This window comes from Rattus norvegicus, chromosome 3 (assembly GCF_021556685.1).
Source record: "Rattus norvegicus strain SHRSP/BbbUtx chromosome 3, alternate assembly SHRSP_T2T, whole genome shotgun sequence".
Taxonomy (NCBI): Eukaryota; Metazoa; Chordata; class Mammalia; order Rodentia; family Muridae; genus Rattus; species Rattus norvegicus.
The window spans coordinates 2567193-2587706 of record NC_141536.1 but is presented as its reverse complement, the minus strand read 5'-3'; the positions used below and the strand labels follow the sequence as shown (position 1 = coordinate 2587706).

Genomic DNA, 20514 nt, shown 5'->3' with positions numbered 1-20514 from the left:
CTTCAATACACAAGCTTAGAGATATACACCCACAAACTCTCACCTACAAACTATATAGGAAGGTTTTTTATCAACGTGATATAAAACTAGAGATAACTTGGAAGAAGAAATCTTAACTGAGAAAAAACTCTTCATAAGATTGTCCAATGAAAAAGCCTGTGGGCACTTTCTTGATCGATAATTTTGTTGGAGGGCCCAACTCACTGTAGGTTGTCCCACTCCTGGGTTTATTGTTCTAGCTTTTATAAAAACACAGGCTGAGCAAGCCATAAATATTGACCAATAAATAATCTTCTTCCCATGTCTCTCTAACATTTCCTGCCTGCTTAATCACTGGGATATCTTCCCACCCTACCTGATGCAACTCGGATTTGTTTTAGTGATTTTGTGTTTTGGACTGATGGCTGCTAATGGGATCATAAAATAAGACTTAAGTTGAATCTTTCAACGTTCTAGAAAATGTGTAGAATAATTTTATTCTAATACCCTCGTCTTTGAGACACAGGACATCATATATGAAAGGTCAGAAAGATTCTGCTATAAATATAGGCATCCTGAAAGGTTAATTCTTTACAACCAATAGGTCCAGGTAAGAACAAGTTAGATAAATATTAGCAAAATGATTGTACATTGTAAGGTTAGTTTATATAAAGAAGTAGCCATGTTTGAAAGTGTCATATAATTGAGGGCCAGATAAAGTAGTAATTCAAAGAAAAAAGTGACAGAATGTATCACAGATAAAATATGCCCAGTTCACATGAGAACAGCTTAGGAATAAGAGAATACACAAGAGTAGAGAAAGAGAGACAAAAATAGACAAAAGAAAGACAGAGAGAAGTAGAGCAAGAAAGAGAAGTTGTGGTGTGTGGCATGTGTTTACGGAAGTTTTCTGGACATGATTTTACAGATTCAGGTTCTGAGAGAACAAACTATTCACTGGGGAGAACAGAAAAAGCTGGAGAATTAGAAGGATCCAGGAGATTGTAACACATTGTCCAAGTTAATGTGAGTCCAAGTAGAACAACTCATGAAGATGCCAAGAGAAACCATATTGAATCAGTCAACTTGGAAGGTTGGATTACATGGAGGCTAGAAGCTCCTACTATTAGGTCTATAAATAGTAGAACAGAGGGAAAAAATACTCTGGCCTCAGCCTAAAGGACGGATTTGCATAGCTTGGGTAAGACTCTTATCTCATCACTTTATCTAAGAAAAGAAAAGTGACATTCACTTAGAAAGACATACAAACAGACACACAGACAGACAGAGAGACACACATACACAGAGACACACAAACACACAAACATACAAACAAAAAAGAGCGGTGTGAGGAGGGAGGGAAGAAGAGAGGGAGGGAAGAAGGGAGAATGCTTGCAGTCAACCATTGAGCTGAGAACAAGGTTCCAAAAAGAGGAGTTAGAGAAAGAACTGAAGTAGTTGAAGGGGTTTGCCACCCGATAAGAAGAACAATATCAACCAACCAACCCCCTTCCCTCGATCTTCCATGGACTAAACAACCATCCCAAGAATACACAAGGATGAGCCTATGGCTCCATCTACATATGAAGCAGAGGATATCCTTTTCAGGCACCAATGGGAGCAAATGCCCTTGGTCCTGTCAAGGCTTGATGCCCCAGTGTAGGGAACTGTCAGAATGGGCAGGTTGGAAGGAGTGAGTGGGTGAGTGAGGAACTGCCCTCAGAACAGGAGGCATGAGGGGAAATAATAGCCGGTTTCTAGAGGGCAAATCAGGAAAGGGGATAATATTTAAAATGTGAATTAAAAACATCCCCTCCCCCAATGAAAGAAAAAGAAAGAGAAATAGAGAAAGAAAAAGAAAAACAAATGGGGGTACATAACTAAACAGATGCCCACTGGCGATGCAGCGATGTTATTCCCATGATAGTCAAGCATCTTCTGGGAAACCATAGTCTTTGTGTTCTGGGGGGAGTATGGTGGCAAAGCTGAAACTTAACGGAATTGATGGAAGGGCACCACCAGGAGTGGAGCCTGCAGCTTAATTTGACTCAACACGGGAAACTTCACCCGGCCCGGACACAGACAGGATTGACAGATTGATAGCTCTTTCTCGATTCCGTGGGTGGTGGTGCATGGCCATATGGTGCAGCGATATGTCTGGTTAATTCTGATAACGAACTAGACTCTGGCATGCTAACTAGTTACGCGACGCCCTGAGCGGTCGGCGTCCCCCAACTTCTTAGAGGGACAAGTGGCGTTCAGCCACCCAAGATTGAGCAATAACAGGTCTGTGATGTCCTTAGATGTCCGGGGCTGCACGAGCGCCACACTGACTGACTCAGCGTGTGCCTACCCTACAAAGGCAGGCGCGGGTAACCCATTGAACCTCATTCGTGATGGAGATCGGGGATTGCAATTATTCCCCATGAACGAGGAATTCCCAGTAAGTGCCAGTCATAAGCTTGTGTTGATTAAGTCCCTGCCGTTTGTACACACCACCCTTCGCTACTACCGATTGGATGGTTTAGTGAGGCTTGAGATTGGATGGTTTAGTGAGGCCTGATCGGCCCATGGCCCTGTCGGAGGGCTGAGAAGAAGGTCGAACTTGACTATCTAGAGGAAGTAAAGTCATAACAAGGTTTCTGTAGGTGAACCGGTGGAAGGATCATTAAAGGAGAAGGCCGAGGGGGTGTCTGGTCCTTTCTCGGGCCTGTGTGAGTCCCTTCTCTCACCGGGAGGCGCGTCCCCGGGTCCTGGTCGCATTCGTGGCGTGTGCCACGGCCGGCCGGCCAAGTGAGCATTTCGGGAAAGGCGGGGGTCGTTACAGAGCGGTGCGGGGAGGGTGTCAGGTCTGGTCGGTCGAGGGACCTCCTCCATTCTCTCTCTCTCTCTCTCTCTCTCTCTCGCTCGCTCGCTCGCTCGCTCGCTCGCTCGCTCGCTCGCTCGCTCGCTCGCTCACTCGTCTGCCTATGTCCTTGCCTCCATGCGCCCGCCTCCGCCTCCACCACTGCTGCCTCTGTGGCTGGCGCCTCCCTTGCCCACTGGCCAGCCATGCCCTGGGCATACCGAGGTCATTCTGCCTCTTTCTGGACCGGCTCCGTGATCTCATCTCGTGTGCACCTGGGGTGGGGGGCGTCGCGCGCCTGGGACTCTGCTTGTCTCCCGAAGTTCAGACGTGGGCGGCGTCCGGCGCTCGTCCACGCCCGGTGGGTCTGCGTGGGCCTCGATCTCCCCATCCACCGGCGCCGTGGGCCGGCCACCCTTCTCGTGGCTCATTCCTGCTTGCTTCGCTGCTCCCGCTCCGGTCCTCGCCTGCTCTCCCCACTGTGGGGACACATTGGCGTGGGCCGGTCGGGTGCCTGGGCGCGAGAGGGACCGTGTTGCCCGGGTTGGTCATCAGGCCTCTGGCCTGGTGGGAGGCGGGCCCCGCCCACTGGTTCCGTGCATCCGCCGCCGCCACGTTACCGCCAGTGCGCGCAGAGAGAGCAACCTGCAAGGGTTGGACTAGGGGTGGGGGGATACCGCACCCGCCGGGGCCGGTCTCAGGTACCTCTCCTCCCCCCTCCCTCTTGTGGGGGCTGTCCGCTCGGGCGCCAGCTGGCGTGACGCTTTGGCGTCCGTGCGCTGACGCTACTTGTCCCCGGGATGTGGGAGCTGGCCGGTGTAGAGAGGTCGCAGGCCCCAGCCTGGGACCCCGGCGCCCTCTCGCTCTCCTCTTCGTCAGTCCGCCCGTGACCGCGCGCGCCCTCCTTTCCTCCTTCCCCTCTCGACCGCGACCTCAGATCAGACATGGCCACCCACTGAATTTAAGCATATTAGTCAGCAGGGAAGAGCCCATCGCCGAATCTCCGCTGCCTGCCGTGGCAGGTGAAATGTGGCATACGGAAGACCCACTCCCCGGCGCCGCTCGTGGAGGGCCCAAGTCCTTCTGATCGAGGCCCAGCCCTTGGACGGTGTGAGGCCGGTAGCGGGCCCAGGAGCGCCGGGCCCGGATCTTCGCGAAGTTGGGTTGCTTGGGAATGCAGCCCAAAGCGGGTGGTAAACTCCATTTAAGGCTAAATACCGGCAGGAGACCGATAGCCAACAAGTACAGTAAGGAAAAGTTGAGAAGAACTTTGAAGAGAGAGTTAAAAGAGGGCGTGAAACTGTTAAGAGGTAAACAGGTGTGGTCAGCGCAGTCCGCCCAGAGGATTCAACCCAGAGGCACATGTGTGGCTGTGCGGTTGATCCCGGCGGATCTTTCCCACTCCCCGTTCCTCCCGACCCCTCCACCCGTGCGTTTTTCTCCCCCCTCCAAGTGTCCTGCTGTCGCTGTCCCCCTTCCTACCAACAGGGGGTTTGGCGGGCGCTCAGGCGGCGGGCGTGGTGGCGCAGGTGTGGCCAGGGGTGGGGTTGGTGGCTGACCACCCCCCCCCCCCCCCCCCCCCCGTTCAGTGACTGACCGCAGCCAGCCGCCCTTCCACCATGGCGTTGCCCGGAAACCAGCTATGGGACCGCTGGGAAGGCCCTATGGGGAAGGTGACTGGGGGGACGGTGCGGCATCACCCATGGGCTCCAGACCACCCCGTCCCGAGTGTTACAGCACATCCTCTCCATACAGAAGACACTGACAGACAGACAGACAGACAGACAGACAGAGACACACACACACACACACACACACACACAAATACATATTTAAATATTTAAAATGATGTTTTAAAAAAAAGTCTTCCTGTTTAACAGAGGTTTAAAGGGAAGTTGGCTGAAAGAACGTTGTTGTGGTTTTTTATTCTCTTTTTTACCAAATAGGAGGTAGATCTGTTGGCCCTTTTATTAAAAGCCAAAGTATTAAGTGGCAAGCCGATGTTTCAACTTTTCCCATTATGTTCCTTTCACGAAAACCAGGGAGTGTTGTTTCTTTGGCTTTTCCTTTTTGAAACAAAATGAAAGGAGCTCTACCAGTTGGCCTAGTTTCCCTGTTCCTTTTCCCTCTGCCACGGTATGCTCGATGAAATAAAGTAAATAAATGAAGATTCTAGTTATTTATTTGTTTGGGAGACCCGAACCCTCTCTCAAGAGATACTCCCATCTCCCCCCTCCACACACACAAGGCCTCCTCCCTGTATGTGGGGGAAGGGGTAGGGGTGGACAGGAGCTAGCTGAGAGCGGGTGGGGTGGGGTGGGGCTGGAGAATGTGCATGTCCCTGAAGTACTGTCCGGGAAATACTGCTGCTGCCCTAGCACACTTTGCTTCAGCGCTGAGCCAGGCGGTGCCTCTTTAGGGGGGGGGGGCAAGTTTTTTGCCTGAAATCAGTGAGTGACGATTTCAGTGTGAATGTCTGATCCCTTGCTGTCCTTTCAGTGCTCTGGCTCATGGCAAATGACTGAAGAAAACCTTAGTTAGACTCACACCGAGCTGTTTGGAAATGGTCATGGAATTGATAGCACACCCTCAAGAGGAAGACTCCCTTTGCTCACTCCCAGCCTCGCCCTGACAGCTCTGGATTTCTAAGTAAGACTGAATCTGGACCATATTTACAGGATTTGGCGTTTCTGATTCATGTTTAATATTTAGTTAAATAAAGCTTGAGAAGGGCTGGAGAGATGGCTCCGAGGTTCAGAGCACTCACCACTCTGCTCTTCCAGAGGTCCTGAGTTCCATGCCACAGAAACCGTATAGTGGCTCACGACCCTCTGCAAAGGGATATCCCATGTACTCTACTGCTGTGTGTATATGAAAAGGGTTTTAGTGTACTCATATAAATGAAAATAAATAAATAAACCTTTAAAAGAATGAAACAAAATGAAGCTGGCAAAGAAATTGAGCATCTTAAAATGCCAGGCACGTCTATCCACTCCTTTTATTTTATTTCGTGTGTGTATCACATAACCACAGAGGTGGTTCCCCTTTTCTTAACCTTGATAGCCCAACTGGGACAGAAGTGCAAACTATCATCTACCTATCTGGGAGTGGAGTGGTTGGATACAGGGAGATGGAACATTTGCAGTTAATAAAGTTCTGCTGTTGTTTTTTTTTCCTTTCCTTTTTGGATAGATATCGGGAGCTTTTTCTTTTTGTTTTGTTTTGTTTTGTTTTTTTGTTTTTTAAAGTACAAATTTTGTTTTCTGTGCAACATTCTGATCATAGTTTCCCATTGCAAAGCTCTTTCCAGATCCTTCCTCCCCATCCACCACCGAGTTGTACCCCAGGCCTGTCCTTATATGTGGTTGATGCATACCCAGGTGAATCTCCATTGGAGAAAGCACGATATTCCCATCTCCTATGACTGTCAATGGCAGATGACTTAAATGCCGATGACTTCAGACTTGACTCCATTTTCCCCTTGGAGAACTGGGTTTGGATCTGTTGAACGAAGGCAGGCCCTGGGTTTTGAAGCAAACAAACAAACAAACAAACAAACAAACAAACAAACACACCAAAAATTATTTAAAGCAGGCAACAACTGCCTGCACGCCAAGAGACTGTTGACTCCGCTTTGGAGCTAGTATGATGTGAAACTTGCTAAATAAAGTAGAATCCACACAGCACAAAGGGAACACTTTAACAAATTATGAGGAAGAGAGAAAGAGAGAGAGAGAAAGAGAGAGAGAGAGAGACAGAGAGAAAGAGGGAGAGGGAGAGAGAGAGAGAGAGAGAGAGAGAGAGAGAGAGAGAGAGAGAGAGAAAGAGATCTGTTTATCTCCCTCCTCTAGTTTTTCATACTAGAGATTTCATCTTCCTCTGTCTCTAGTCCTGGTGGCTTTACTGCTGGTTTGGGGGGATTGGGATAGGGATAGGAAGAAAAAAGTCTTGAGTGCTGATTTTAAAGCTCTCTCTCTAAAGCGCGCTCTCTCTCTCTCTCTCTCTTGCACACACACACACACACACACACACACACACACACACACACACACTTCCTAGGATGAAAGAAAAAATGAAAAGGAAGGCACCCATGGTGATGCATGACTTTGATCTCACTTTGGTCTCAGCACTGGAGAGGAAGATAGGAAGGCCTATCTAGATGCAATGTGAAGAAGGCCTATGTCAGATTACTTAATGGCTAGGGAACTGTTACCAGGCTAGTCTGCCATTTTGTTGCAGTTACTAATATTATAAGGACACTTTCTCATTGGTTGTTTCTGCTGTTACTGCTGGAATTCATTACATATTCTGTTAGGTTCTTCTGTGTGATAACACACTCAGAAACCAAACACTGTAGAAGTCAGTCTAACTGCTTTCTTTGTTGTCTAGTTACCCACAATAATCTTGGACCTGAACCGAACACCCAGCAGCATTTCACGCACCCACTCATGTATAAGCTTTTATAAGCTGGACCACCAACACTAGAGCGACAGTGCAGACAGAGACTATTTGGAACTGGATTTCCATTTTGAGTTTTTGTTTGTGTTCTTGTTTTTTTCTCCTGTCCTGTCCTGTTCTGTCCTGTCCGTCCTGTCTCTCTGTCTGTCCATCCTGTCTCTCTGTCTCTCTGTCTTTCTGTCTGTAAATCCACACATATAGTTCTTTCCACGTCTTATGTTTCAAAACAAATAATGCTTGTTGTGCTTCTCATTCCATTCAAGGGTACTATTCTCTAGATCAGAGGAGCCCCCTTACAATTCTCCACAGGTAGTGATGACTGGAGTGTTCAGTGCTACTAAGCAGGAATTATATGGTTGCCGCCATTATGCTTGATCTTACCCAAGGAAGGGTTGCGGGGCATGATTGCCAAGATGGCGAACAACAGTGATTGAAGAGATGGAACAATAACCTACAATTCTCCCTCTCTGTCACTGTTTCTCTGTTACTCTCTGTCTCTCTTTCCTCCTTCCCTCCCTCCTCTCTCAGACCTGAATGAACATTGGAACTATAGTAAATGTACAGTGAAAAGAAACCAGGTGTGGTGCTGCATGTCTTTTATTGCATCACTTGGGAGGTGGAGGTGTGTAGAACCCTGTGAGCAGGCTGCAGACCTGATCCAGGTACTGATTTCCAGGGCTTATGTGCAAAGACCCCTGACTCAACTAAAGAAATGAAGAGGAAATTAAAGAAACAGATACAATTAACTTGGAATAAACCAAACAAACTAAGGAAAAGGAAAGGCAGTATTGGGGTGGACTGGCTTACAGAGGATGGGCAAACATTTATTTGACAGTGCCTCCTCAGTTGAACACACACACACACACACACACACACACACATACACACACACACACACACACACAGAGAGAGAGAGAGAGAGAGAGAGAGGGAGAGAGAGAGAGAGAGAGAGAGAGAGAGAGAGAGAGAGAGATCAATCTGTTAATCTGTTCGTCTCCCTCCCCTAGTTTTTCAGGCAGGGTTTCTCTATGAATTCCTCTGTAGACTGGTTGCTCAGAGGGCAAAGCTGCAGGCTGTTAAAGGTCTAGGTAAAACATGAAGGCCTGAGGGAACTGTTAAGGCCTAGATGCCCTGTGAAGGAGGCCTACATCATGTATACATATATACACACATATTCCTATATATGAATATGTATATGAATGTGTATACACTCAGGTATCCTTTATTTAATTAGCTTATTTTGAATATAATTTCCATGCTAATCAAAAAGAGGAAATTTTCTTTGGCATCGGATTCTTCTTGAACAAAAAATGGATATAAATAATCACATATTCAGATGTTATATCTAATATTGAGAAGATATTCCCAGATATGGTGTTAATCCATTATATTCCATGTGTGAAAACAAAACAGACTTAGTAAGAATTTTGACAAATGGATTTTAAAAATATATGGGGTTATTAAGGGCAGTAGTAACATTTTTAACTTGATATTTTATATATTTACATTGCAAATGTTATTCCCTTGCCCAGTTACCCACTCTCCCACACCCCACACCCTGCTTCCATGAGGATGTTTTTCCTCCCATTCACCCATTCGCACCTCAATAGCATGCCATTCCCCTACACTGGAGAAAGGAGCATTTACAGGACCAAGGGCTTCTCCTCCTATTGATGCCAGACAATGTCATCCTCTGCTCCATATGCAACTGAAGCGTTAGGCTTTTACATGAGTACTATTTGGTTAGTAGTTTAATCCCTAGGAGCACTGATTAGTCTAGCTGGTTGATATTGTTGTTCTTTCTATGGGTTTGAAAACCCTTTCAGCTCTTCCTTCACTCCTTCATTGGAGACCCATGGAGTCCGATGTTTAGCTTCAAGCGTGCTTGTCTATATCAGTGAGGTTCTGGCAGAGTCTCTCAGGAGACATCCACATCCAGCTCCCATCAGTAAGGACTTCTTGGCATCAGCAATACTAACTAGGTTTGGTGGCTGCATATGTGATAGATCCCCAGATGGGGCAGCATCTAGATGGCCTTTCCTTAAGTCTCTGCTCCACTGTGTCCCTATATTCCCCTCCCTCTTGAGTATTTTGTTCCCCCTTCTAGGAAGGACTGAAGTGTCCACATTTTGTTCTTCATCCTTCTTGAGCATCATATGGTCTATGAATTGTATCTTGGGTATTCCAAGCTTTGGACTATTATCTACGAACTGGGTTAATTCACGCAGGATGATATTTCCTAGTTCCATCCATTTGCCTAGGAATTTCATGAAGTCATTGTTTTTAAAAGCTGAGTAGTACTTCATTGTGCAAATATGCCACATTTTCTGTATCCATTCCTCTGTTGAAGGGCATCTGGGTTCCAGCTTCTGGCTGGAGGGCCTTTGCACTAGAACTCTTCCAGTCTGATGTCTCTCTCTCTCTCAGACATGCTCAAAAGTTTTTGTCCTGGGTGATTCTATAATTCCATAAGTCTGGATATAGTATTTTGTGTAAAATTATGAAAGCATTTTAATTGAATTAAAATAAAGGAAAAATAAAGTTAAAACTATGGAAAAACTCTCTTCCAGCTTAATCTTTTCTTGGTTATTATCAGTATCTAAGATACATGCTGGGTGACAACAGCAAATTAAGAATTACCCTGCAGTCCCTTAACCATTTTCTATGTATCTGTGGTATTGTGTGTTATAAGAATGTTGGTGGATGTGAGTGTGTGGTGCATGCCTGTAACTGTGTGGCTTTACCTATCTGTGCATGTGTTTTTGGAGTTCTGAGAAGGATTTCAAGCATCTTCCTTAGTGCTGTTCACTGTTCTTGACGTAAGTTCTCTTGTTGAACTAGAAATTTAGGGTGGGATTGGAGAACTAGTCAGTGAGCCCTCAGGATTCAGAGGTAATAGTTATGTGTAGCTATCCCCTATGCCTGGCATTATGTATACATGCTGAATATTCACACCCAGGTCCATATGTGTCTACCCACTGAGCAATTTCCCAGTCCTAGAGTGGTGAATGTTTGCTTAAGATTTGATAACAGATCTTAATTGTTTTCTGTTTTTGCTTTTGTTTGTAATTTTCCATAGATAACTCTGCAGGTGGATATTATAAAACACACCTGAGGGCTGGAGAGATGGCTCAGCGGTTAAGAGCGTCCGACCGCTCTTCCAGAGGTCATGAGTTCAATTCCCAGCAACCACATGGTGGCTCACAACCATCGGTAAAGAGATCTGATGCCCTCTTCTGGTGTATCGGAAGACAGCTACAGTGTACTTATATATAATAAATAAATAAATCTTTAAAAAAAAACACACCTGAATAGACCAGAAAATAAAAATAGGAGTAGATGCATTACAAGCAATTCTATAAAACCGTATTTTGCATACTTACCTTGTGAAGCACAGTTCATATTTCTGGGTTTGCCTGTTATATAAACAGCATAGTTTGATATAAGGACAGTTTAGACTCTTTAAATAGAAAAGTAATAAGAGAGATACATCTCTTGAAATAGTATAGAGAATTTGATACTTTATCACATGAGAATTAAAACTGAGCCACATAGCCTTCAGCAGAGGAAATGAGGGAGAAGTGTGTATATACCTTTTGCAGCACAGTCTCTGGAATAAAACAAACAGGGACATTTAAATAAATAAATAGCAGTGTTTAAGACTGCATTTCTCTTCCAATATTTGCAATTACATAGTCAAACATTATATCTTGGATTCATAGATCACTGTGTTATCTAGGATTGCATGATGAGAATGGCATAGTGGCAGTATAGCAAAATAACTGATAGGAAAAGCGGAGCAGTCACCCCATTAGGATTCATATGAATTGCATTTCCTCCCTGCTGGCAACTAAGCAACAATGGGTGAAACTGTACAAGTACCTCTGTAGTAATTTGGTGTCTTGGGGTTATGTCCCGAGGATATACAGCTGGAGCACATGGTGTTCAATTTATTTTTAGTTTGTCTGATTTAAAATGTGATTGCTGTTAGTAAACATTTTTGGGAAGATTGCTTGAAATTTATTTGCACTTTATTAGAAATTGTAGAATCATATTTATAATTTGCAGTCCTGGGGGTACCGGTGGTTGTACATGGGGAACAACTAAGTCAGCAAATGATTACGTCAGACAATGCTGACGAAAAGAACATGGGATACCACAGTTACAGCTGCCTAAGAACTGATATCCACAACCTAAGGGAAGAGTCTCTTCCCTCAACCTTGACTCCTTTAAGACATTGGCTTCAGCATCAGACAGGCCTTGACAAGTGTGATCCTGGGTAAGGGCATAGAACTAGTGTTCCAGTTATTCTTTTGTCCAGGTCTTTCAGACAGCCTTGGGCAGTCCTGGCTCACCACATTAATAGGTACTTCATAGTATTCATAAGACTTTCCAGCTGGATGTGACTTTTGAATTTTCTTTCATAAGCAGGGAAGTGTTAGATCACAGTCCTGTCTAACTGGCTGCTTTCCTCAAACCTGCCATCCCCTTTGTAACCTCTCAATATAATTGATAAGCAACATATTCTGTGGACTTGTAGTTTCTCTGTCCCTTTCATCTGATTCCCAGGCCCCAAAAACCTTTAATGGTAACTCTGCCTCCACCTTTTTTCTTTCTGTGATTCATCTATTAGTCTAGATCACAAGGTATATATCCTACACAAAAAAATCATATGATTGAGGAACACCAAAATCCTATAATTTCTTAGAAATTAAAAATCCTCACTCTCCTATCTTTGTCTTTAGTATCCCATCATGGTTATATGTGGCTATGATGCAATAAATCACTTCATATTCAAGGACTTAAGCATGTTTTCCCTTCAGGACACTCGACACACAATATATGTGCTGCAGTAAAAATAAAAACAACAAAACAAAACAAAAAACCCGACAGAACTGGTTCCCAGGTATACCCTAGCTGTCTCAGTCCCTTATTATTTCTGGTGCCATTGGAAATAGCAATAATTTATCTCAGTGGCTCCATGCTGCCCCATCTGCTTTCTGACACACTATTCTTCCCAACACGGCACCCTGTCAGGCTGCTCCTCCCTCATCCACAGCCCTCTTGGTTGGGTTTCCATCACACCAGGCATACACATCCCAATTCTTTGGTAGGCCCATGCATCTGGCCACCATACACTCTCTTAAACTCAATTAAGTTGCCTTATGAAAGAACACATCAAACAATATTTTCTGATCCAATTGATAAGATATAATTTGCCAATCTAGACAGCACAAAATCCTGTACACACCCATCCCTTGAGAATAGTCATAACAACCTGTAATATGTACAGAGAGGCATCTAAAAATCTACTGCCATGTTCTCTGTGCTCTCACATTCTCACTCTGGCTTCCTCTGCCTCTCTAAAACTTTTCTCCCACCCATCCTTCCTTCTTATTCAATGACAGGCCTGGTTCTATCCTGTACCTCCCTTCCCTTAATAACGACATCAATCTACTCTTTTACCCTTTTAATTAAAAAAAAACAGAAACTTTTTTCTCAAATATAAGTTGAGCACAACTATTATCATTCTGTAATTTAAAAGTATAAGATGTACCTAACACCCAGCCCAACTTTTATCAGTTAAACAGAACATTTAGTTATATATTTTAGCTTTTAAAAGGCTTAAAATCTGTTATATCCTGGCTAGCTCATGTATTATCTGATAACTAACTAATTAAATACGTATTCTCAAAGTTAAATAGTCTGAGTGGGTTATAAGATTATACTAAGTTTTCAACCCTGCCAGTAATCTGAGAATGAGCCATATATCTGTAAATATAGGAAGCCTAGCATGGCTTCTAGAACTGAGACAGATTATAGAGACAATTTTCTGTTTGCACAGTCCCCTGTGAGCAACACGTGAGAGCAAGTCTTCAGGCTTCTGGCCTAGGATCATCAGACAGACTTTTGAAACACTGAATTTTGAAGGGCTAATCATTCTGGCTTGGCAGAAATCTTCAGCCAACTTATTCTGCAATGTTTCCTTTTCTGGACAGTAATTAGTCTGTAGAAGAATTGGAGCAATTTTTGCATAGTGCCTGTCAGCCACAATAAATCACCTCACATGGAGGTGGAGATTTTCAATTTCTTCTTTGAATATACCAAGGGGGAGCTGGTGGGAGCAGACATGTCTCAGTAAAAGTTAACATTAAATGTCATATTTTGTGGACTTCCGGTGTTTTTTAGAAACCATCTAACTATATAAGCAATCTGGACTGTTGTCCATTCATTATCTTAATAAATTATCTTGAAAGCATTCTAACAATAAACTTAGAGACATGAATTTGCTATTTGGCCTTAAACTCATGAGCTTAATCATCTCAGCTTCATTTTTTAATAGCCGAAAAGGACTGGGTATAAGCCATCTATGCTGAAATGTGTTGTATAGGCACAATACTTGTACATCAGAATAACAATATTAATTTTAAATCAATGAGAAATTTATATTAAAGAAAATCTAAAAAATCTAAATTTGTATCAAATAAATTCTGTGCCAATGTAAAAGATCATAATTTTAGTTTAGTAGTAAATATAAAAATAATTATGTACAGCTTGAAGAAACCATTGAAGAGTTTTTGCCCCAATTCCCTGAACTTTGGGGGACTAAAAGTAGTTATTCTAAGGCTGTTTTTCTGAGGAATTTAGAAATGCTTATAATTTAACAGGGAGGAATTAGCTCAAACTGATTGTACATAATCTCAGTCTGTGAAAAACCTTGTATTTATTACTAAGCTAAAGTTATAATCTTTTACATTTGAAAGTATATTATAATACATTACATTCTCTCCCATGATCTCTTACGATGATCTCTTAAACACTGAAGAAAATTTGTACCTCTTTTAAACTCATCTATTATTTCTAGCTTTATGTTTATAAGCTATTTAGAATTTCTCTATAGAGATATTCTATCTTCTGTTAATTAAGTAAACATTTGTCCTTTCATATTTTTCTTTATTTTTTATATAAAGAAATATACTTGTATGCACTCTACATTCTCTTTACCAAATCTCACCAGATTTCCTATAATATATCTCCTGACCCCATGTATTCATCTGTTTACTTTTTAGATCTCATCAAAGAATCAGAATCTAGTGTCACTCGTGAAGGGAATCTATTGAAGCACAAGCAAATTACCAAGGCAATACCCCCCCCCCCCAAAAAGGAATGATTCTTCATTCACCAGTAGCCATCAAATGTCAAAAGCCCCACAATATGGCATTGGCAAGGGTTGGTCACCCCATCGAAGCCCTGACTCTAGCTGGCTTGATCATGTGAAAGTATTGTGTTAACACAGGTGCTGTGGGTTCATGAGCGTGATAACCATGAGCTGTCCAGAGGACAGCTTTTCATTCTCTGTACCTAACAGCTATCACAATTTTCTTGATACAATAGAGATCAATTCAATGTTCATTGCAAGAAGGCAGGAACATACTCATCTAATTATGATGGAGATGTTATTAAAATTTTTTATTTATGTAAATGCCTTTTATTTATGTAAACTTCCAGAAAATTTTATTTCTGTTTGCGGTCTGAAACATCTTCCTCTCATTCATAACAAACAAAATGATAGTTCTAACTTTTGAAATGACATTATAATATAATGTATATGTATCAAACTTTTCTAAATTTGTGTGCATATGTATCCCATTTTTAAGAGTATTAAGCTTTTTCTTAATGTTTTCTAGCTGTATTAATACGATCATAAGATTTTCTTTTTAAGTAAAATAACTTATGCATTATTTAACTAACGAAAGTCTTAATTTTATATCTCAAATATTATTTTCTATTGCATATATAGATGAATTTTAGTTGTTAACATTTGGTTGATCAATTAGTTCCTTGTTTATTAAATTGTAAATTTATACTTTTGTGTTGAAACTAACTTTTGTAAAGTTTGCATACATAATTTTCATATTTATTCAGTTGATATCACGTGATTCATAAAATTCTTTCTCTTCAAATAACTACAACATAGATTTTGATTAGTATAATGAACAAAGACTATTAAATGCACCTGTAGAAATTATTGAATTGAATATTGATTTGAATAACTATAGAGAGTAATTTGATATTAAATACTGGGTAGGAGTGTGGGACTGCATTTTAACTATCTGAATTATGCTGTTTCAAGGTTATGTTAAATGACTATTTTTATAGATATGTACAGTATTAACATGACTTACATTCAAATCACTGTTCTTTGTCCTTCATTTTCTTTTTGACTTTTTTTAGTTTTATATATTTAAAAGCAGTTTTAAATATTTGTTTCATGCATCTGTACATGTGGGCACAAATGAGTACAGGTACTTGCAAAATGTAGGAGAGGGTACCCAATTTCCAGAGCTTGATTGACAAGTAGTAATGACCCACCAAGTATAGATACTGGACGCTGAACTTAGGTTCTCTACTAGAGACCAAGGAAAACCCATGAGCCTTTTCTATAGGTCCTGATTTTAATTTTTGTTAAGGGTTTAGCTCTGTGTGCCTTTCTTATTCATGAAAACAACTTCGTCGAATTTGATACAAATAATTTTGTGTAAATATTCATCTTTAATTAATTGGGATTCAAAAATTTGGACTGTATTTCCTATTGATTTTAGTAAGATGATATCATACTGATATATACTATCAGAAAATCCTGCATGAAGTCACCATGACTGAAAATAGGAATAGAGAAGGCTTAAAAAATTGTACTTCATTAAAGGTTGACATGTCCACAATTCCTCTCATTAAAGTAAGCTCATATGTGGGAAAAGATACTTCAAATCAATCAGTTGAGGATTTGCCTTATTCTTATACTATCAACTCGGCTCATTTACATTCTACCACTGTGAGCAAATTCCCTCCCCAAGTGACTGCCATGTGGTTATTATCATTGTCTTTTTGAATTTTGCTGTACATATGGCTAGTTTGAAAAATTTGAAACTTAATGAGGCTTCAATGGACTAAGAAAGAATCATCAGTGTTTCATTTCCTCAGTCTTTTTTTTTTCCCCTTTGCAACACCTCGAATTGCCTTTATTTCAGTATGCATCCACATTTCAACATTTAGTGGTCCTGAACAGAGTGGGGAACTTGTCAATGAGCCAGTAGCCAGGAGCCAGGCCCACCTATCTGCAAACAATCTGTGAACATGGTGACACAGAGCTCCTCTGGGTCCCTGCCCAGGGTCTGAGGAGCAACACTGAAACCTGAGTTGCCAGAGTCAGGGCCTCATGCTCCAGCTGTCAGACTCCACTCCAGACCCGATGGGTGGTCAGGGTGACTGAGAGCCCTGTTCAAACCTCTTCAACGTGTAAAAACAAAGCAATTATGGGAAAAGGAACCAACTCAGAACCATGTGCACCGAGGACTCTCCACATGGCCTTTCTCTAGGCATATATCCAAGGACCCTGAGCGGTGGCCCGTCTGAGTCACCCTGTGACTGCTCTGTTCACCTCTAGACCTGAGCTCAAAGCTCAAGAGCTGATGGTGGTGGCAGGGCCACGGGCCCAGCGCTCCCTTCCCAGGCTGGTGGCAGGTGAACAAGTGTGGTCCAGAGCTAAGGGAGGGAGGCCAGGCTTTTTCAACCTCATCTGATGGCTTCTGGCCACAGCAAGTGTTGGGTGGTAATGGGCAACAAGGGACTTGAGGAGGGGAAAGCAGCACCCCTTGTTAAAGGTGGGGAGACTGGAAGCTCTGAATTCCTCACCCGCGGCCAATTTCAGGGGAGGGGAGGTTACAATTTAAGCTTTGACCAAGGGTGGAAGTGGAGGAGTGGGGACCATGGCTTGGATGGGGCAATCACTTAAGACTTAAGAAAGCCAGAGCACCCCAAGCCTAGTGGTGGTCAGTCCCACGGCTGCTACCTGAAACCTCCCCATCTATTCTATGGGCCACCACACAGCTGTGGCAGAGGGCGGGGCAGGCAAAGGCATACCCAGGCCAAGTGCCAGCAGCAGGTGATTGTGTGAGACGTGTCTGTCCACAGTTGCGTTAGCTATGCCCACCGCTCCCAAAGGAAACCGATTTCAACACACCTTATTGATCCCAGAAGTTCAACCAGGCAGACAGCGGTTATACTCGACAGATGATGTTACACAGCACAACTTAGGTATTTCAAATGGACAAGAAGTTAGTATCAGAGCAGTGTCTCAGGATGAACTCTGAGTGGAGCTTCCTCTCGAGTACTTTGAGGTCTACAGATGGATCTAGAAAATTCACTACTGTTGAAAATGAAGACTTGGGTTGGATGGGGAAGGGAGGCCGGGGCCTTGATGACTAATGGCTGTAACACTGTCCTTCAGGTGGCTGTGGCAGCTTCATGTTCTCTTTTGACATCATCAAGCGCCTCAGTTCCTGCAGGATGACTTTGATGCTGTGGGAATTCTGTCACTTTGCCAGCACTGCCATGGCTCGTGGATCCACCACTCCATTGGAACTGCTCATGCCGTTCATATTGACTCTTGTTACAAATCTCACAGACTGGGATGCTTCTGGATACTAGAGTGGCCCACACTCTATCTTAAGGCTGCATATTCGGCTTTCATAAATTGTTCGTGGAGGCCCAATTATCATGCCGGTCCATCTTGTGAGTGTCATGTCCTCATCGTCCTCAAGACCCTAGCTAACTGTGCTGTCGCCTACTCCTTTCTGGCCTTCTTCCAGCTCTTCCAACAGTCGGAAATCTCAAAGGACTTTTTCTCCCAAGCCTGTGGTGGCTGCCATCTTGCGTCGCTATCGCTCGAAGTCAGTCCTTCCTTTCTTCCTCTACCCCTAGGTCCCTAGCTCCTTCCCTCTCTCTTTCTCTCTTTTTTCCACAGGGCCTCATAAACCCCAGACTTGCCTGAAGCTCACTATATATCCAGTGATGACTTTGAATGTCTGATATTCACCAATAAATTATAGATACGAACTACCATGCCTGATCTTGTACAGTTTTGGAACTCATCCAAGGTGTCTTCCATACTGGCATGTAGCCTGTCAAATGAGCAACTTACCAAATCTCTTCCTGTTTCTTCCTGTTCCCTTCCTTCCTTCCTTCTTTCCTTCCTTCCATGCCTTCTTCCTTCCCTTCTTTTATTTTCCTTCTGTTCTTTCTGTTCATGCATTTTGTTTTCATTTTGATTTTGAAGTTAAAAGCTATTACTGAAGTTTTCACTTCTTGAAACCAGAAAGCATGAGCTGTAGAGCATTTAGACTTTCATATGTAGAAATCATTGTGTACCTATAGCAAAAACTATATACATTAAAGGTGACAGAAGCATTATTGTCTCAAAGTACTGGCTCTGTTCTTCAATTATTGTTAGAAACATTTATTATTATTAATAGTCCACATAATCTAATATGTATACTATGAACATCTGCATTTTGAAAATGACAAAGGGGTATAAATTACATTTTCAATGCAGTAACACAGAAACAAGCATTTTTCTAATATTCTCATCCTAGAGTTAATATTTTTATCTATCATGCAAATGTATTTTAGAGAAATTCATTAAGGATTCTCCTCTTGCTTAATTGTAGGTGACATTATCAAAACTTCTGAGAAAACAGGAATTCCAATGTGATTGTACTTAATATCTTAAAGTTGAAATTGGTACAAAAAACAACAATAGGATGAATTTTTTTATAACTTCTGATTTCATTGAATAGGCATGAGATTAGACATGGCTTGTGTCATTCTTAGAAGTTCTTACAAGAAAGTAACAGGAGAGTTCTTTTAGAGCTTCCATAATTCGTGTCATTATTTGAAGAAGATGCTTATCAGTTTTATCTGAGGTTACTGTCTAGGTGAGGTGTTTCCAGGATGTTTTCATCTTATTACAAGAAGTCACAGAGGGCAAGGTGACAAAGAAACTTTATTCAAAAGCAAAGTGAGAAACACTGGTATTCAGTGTAGCTTTAATTTGTGGACCTCTCAAGAAGGAGGAATTGTTTATGCAGAGTTCAGTGTGGATATTTCTGTTTTGATTGACTTTTTTGATTAGGCAATCCTTAATTTACTGTGAACATCAGTTTCCATGATGCATTTGATTTAATCAAATGCATATTCAATTATCACTAGGTATATGACATTAAGGATGTTTCCCTTGAAAGTTTTCCCAGAGGATTCAATACGACTTACTGAGTATATACTCTAAACTGTCTCAGGCCAGTTGAAACAGATTTCTCCCTCCAGTATGTGGATATGGTCTTGAATACTTTTGAATGGAAGTTGATCATGAAAGAGAAGTTTATAAACAATGTTATGTGCAGGGAGTCTTAGTCCATTGTTTGGTATGTATACAGCTTCATGCAGGTGAGATGAGGTGAGCAACTTCATTGTTAGGTATATTTCTGGAAGGTAGATTTTTATGCAGCCTAAGTCAAGTGAAGTCCCAGGTTGAAGAGCTTTTCCCATACCTATATGCCTCATTCAAGGAATTTTAGTGCTTTTGCTTGTATCGTTACTTAGGCTACAGTACAGCTCACTGTTTCTTTGATGTTTGCTCAGACTCAGCTCAGTCAGTGACTGCATCTCAGTAGCTGCTGGACTTATTTGGCTCTTGTTCTTTGTCTTCCAATTTAATGGTATCTTCTTCAAGGATCATACAATTTGGTCATTTTATGAATATTAATGTAACTAGTCATAAGCCCTTATCAAATGATATCCAAGTCTCCTATGCTGACATAAAATGGAATTGTCACTCCAGAGACTTGCTGAGCTTCAATATGAACTTCTAACTTCATGATGAGTAAATAACCTTCATCAATTGCTTATAAGAAATTCATTTAAATTTTGACAATTATGTTTGGACAGCAAGAGGGAAAAAGGACTTGCAGAACAAGCTTAACACCCTCACTTTAATTATAGGAATCCATAGATAATGACCCATTACAGAAATTGGCCATCTGGCCTATACACATGCTGTGGAATCAGAAGACCTACGTGAACACACACACATGCAGCACACACACACACACACACACACACACACATACACACACACACCAAAAATATTAAACTAATGTTTTTTAAATTTTCTAATATTAATATGTCATGCCCTTACTTTATTCTGACAACTGATTTATTTTACATATGTAGATCCATGGTTCACAAAATAGTATTCATGATCAATGGCAATTATAACGGTCAAGTGGACATTTTCATGAGTTCAAGGTTATAAATTATTAATTTAATATTCCTCAGTACATGACCACCAAGAATTAGTGTGTGTTATATGGTGTGCGTGTGTGTGTGTGTGTGTG

At 42.2% G+C, this 20514-nt stretch overlaps 3 pseudogenes; 1 reads left to right on the top strand and 2 right to left on the bottom strand.

Annotated features, from left to right (window-relative positions):
• Window positions 1–20514, bottom strand: part of LOC148006397 (polyubiquitin-B-like) — a 674037-nt pseudogene that overhangs the window by 443885 nt on the left and 209638 nt on the right.
• Window positions 1725–2650, top strand: LOC147995353 (18S ribosomal RNA; annotated as a pseudogene; the record flags this gene model as incomplete).
• LOC147995352 (ubiquitin-conjugating enzyme E2 variant 1 pseudogene) lies at window positions 17036–17865 on the bottom strand (annotated as a pseudogene).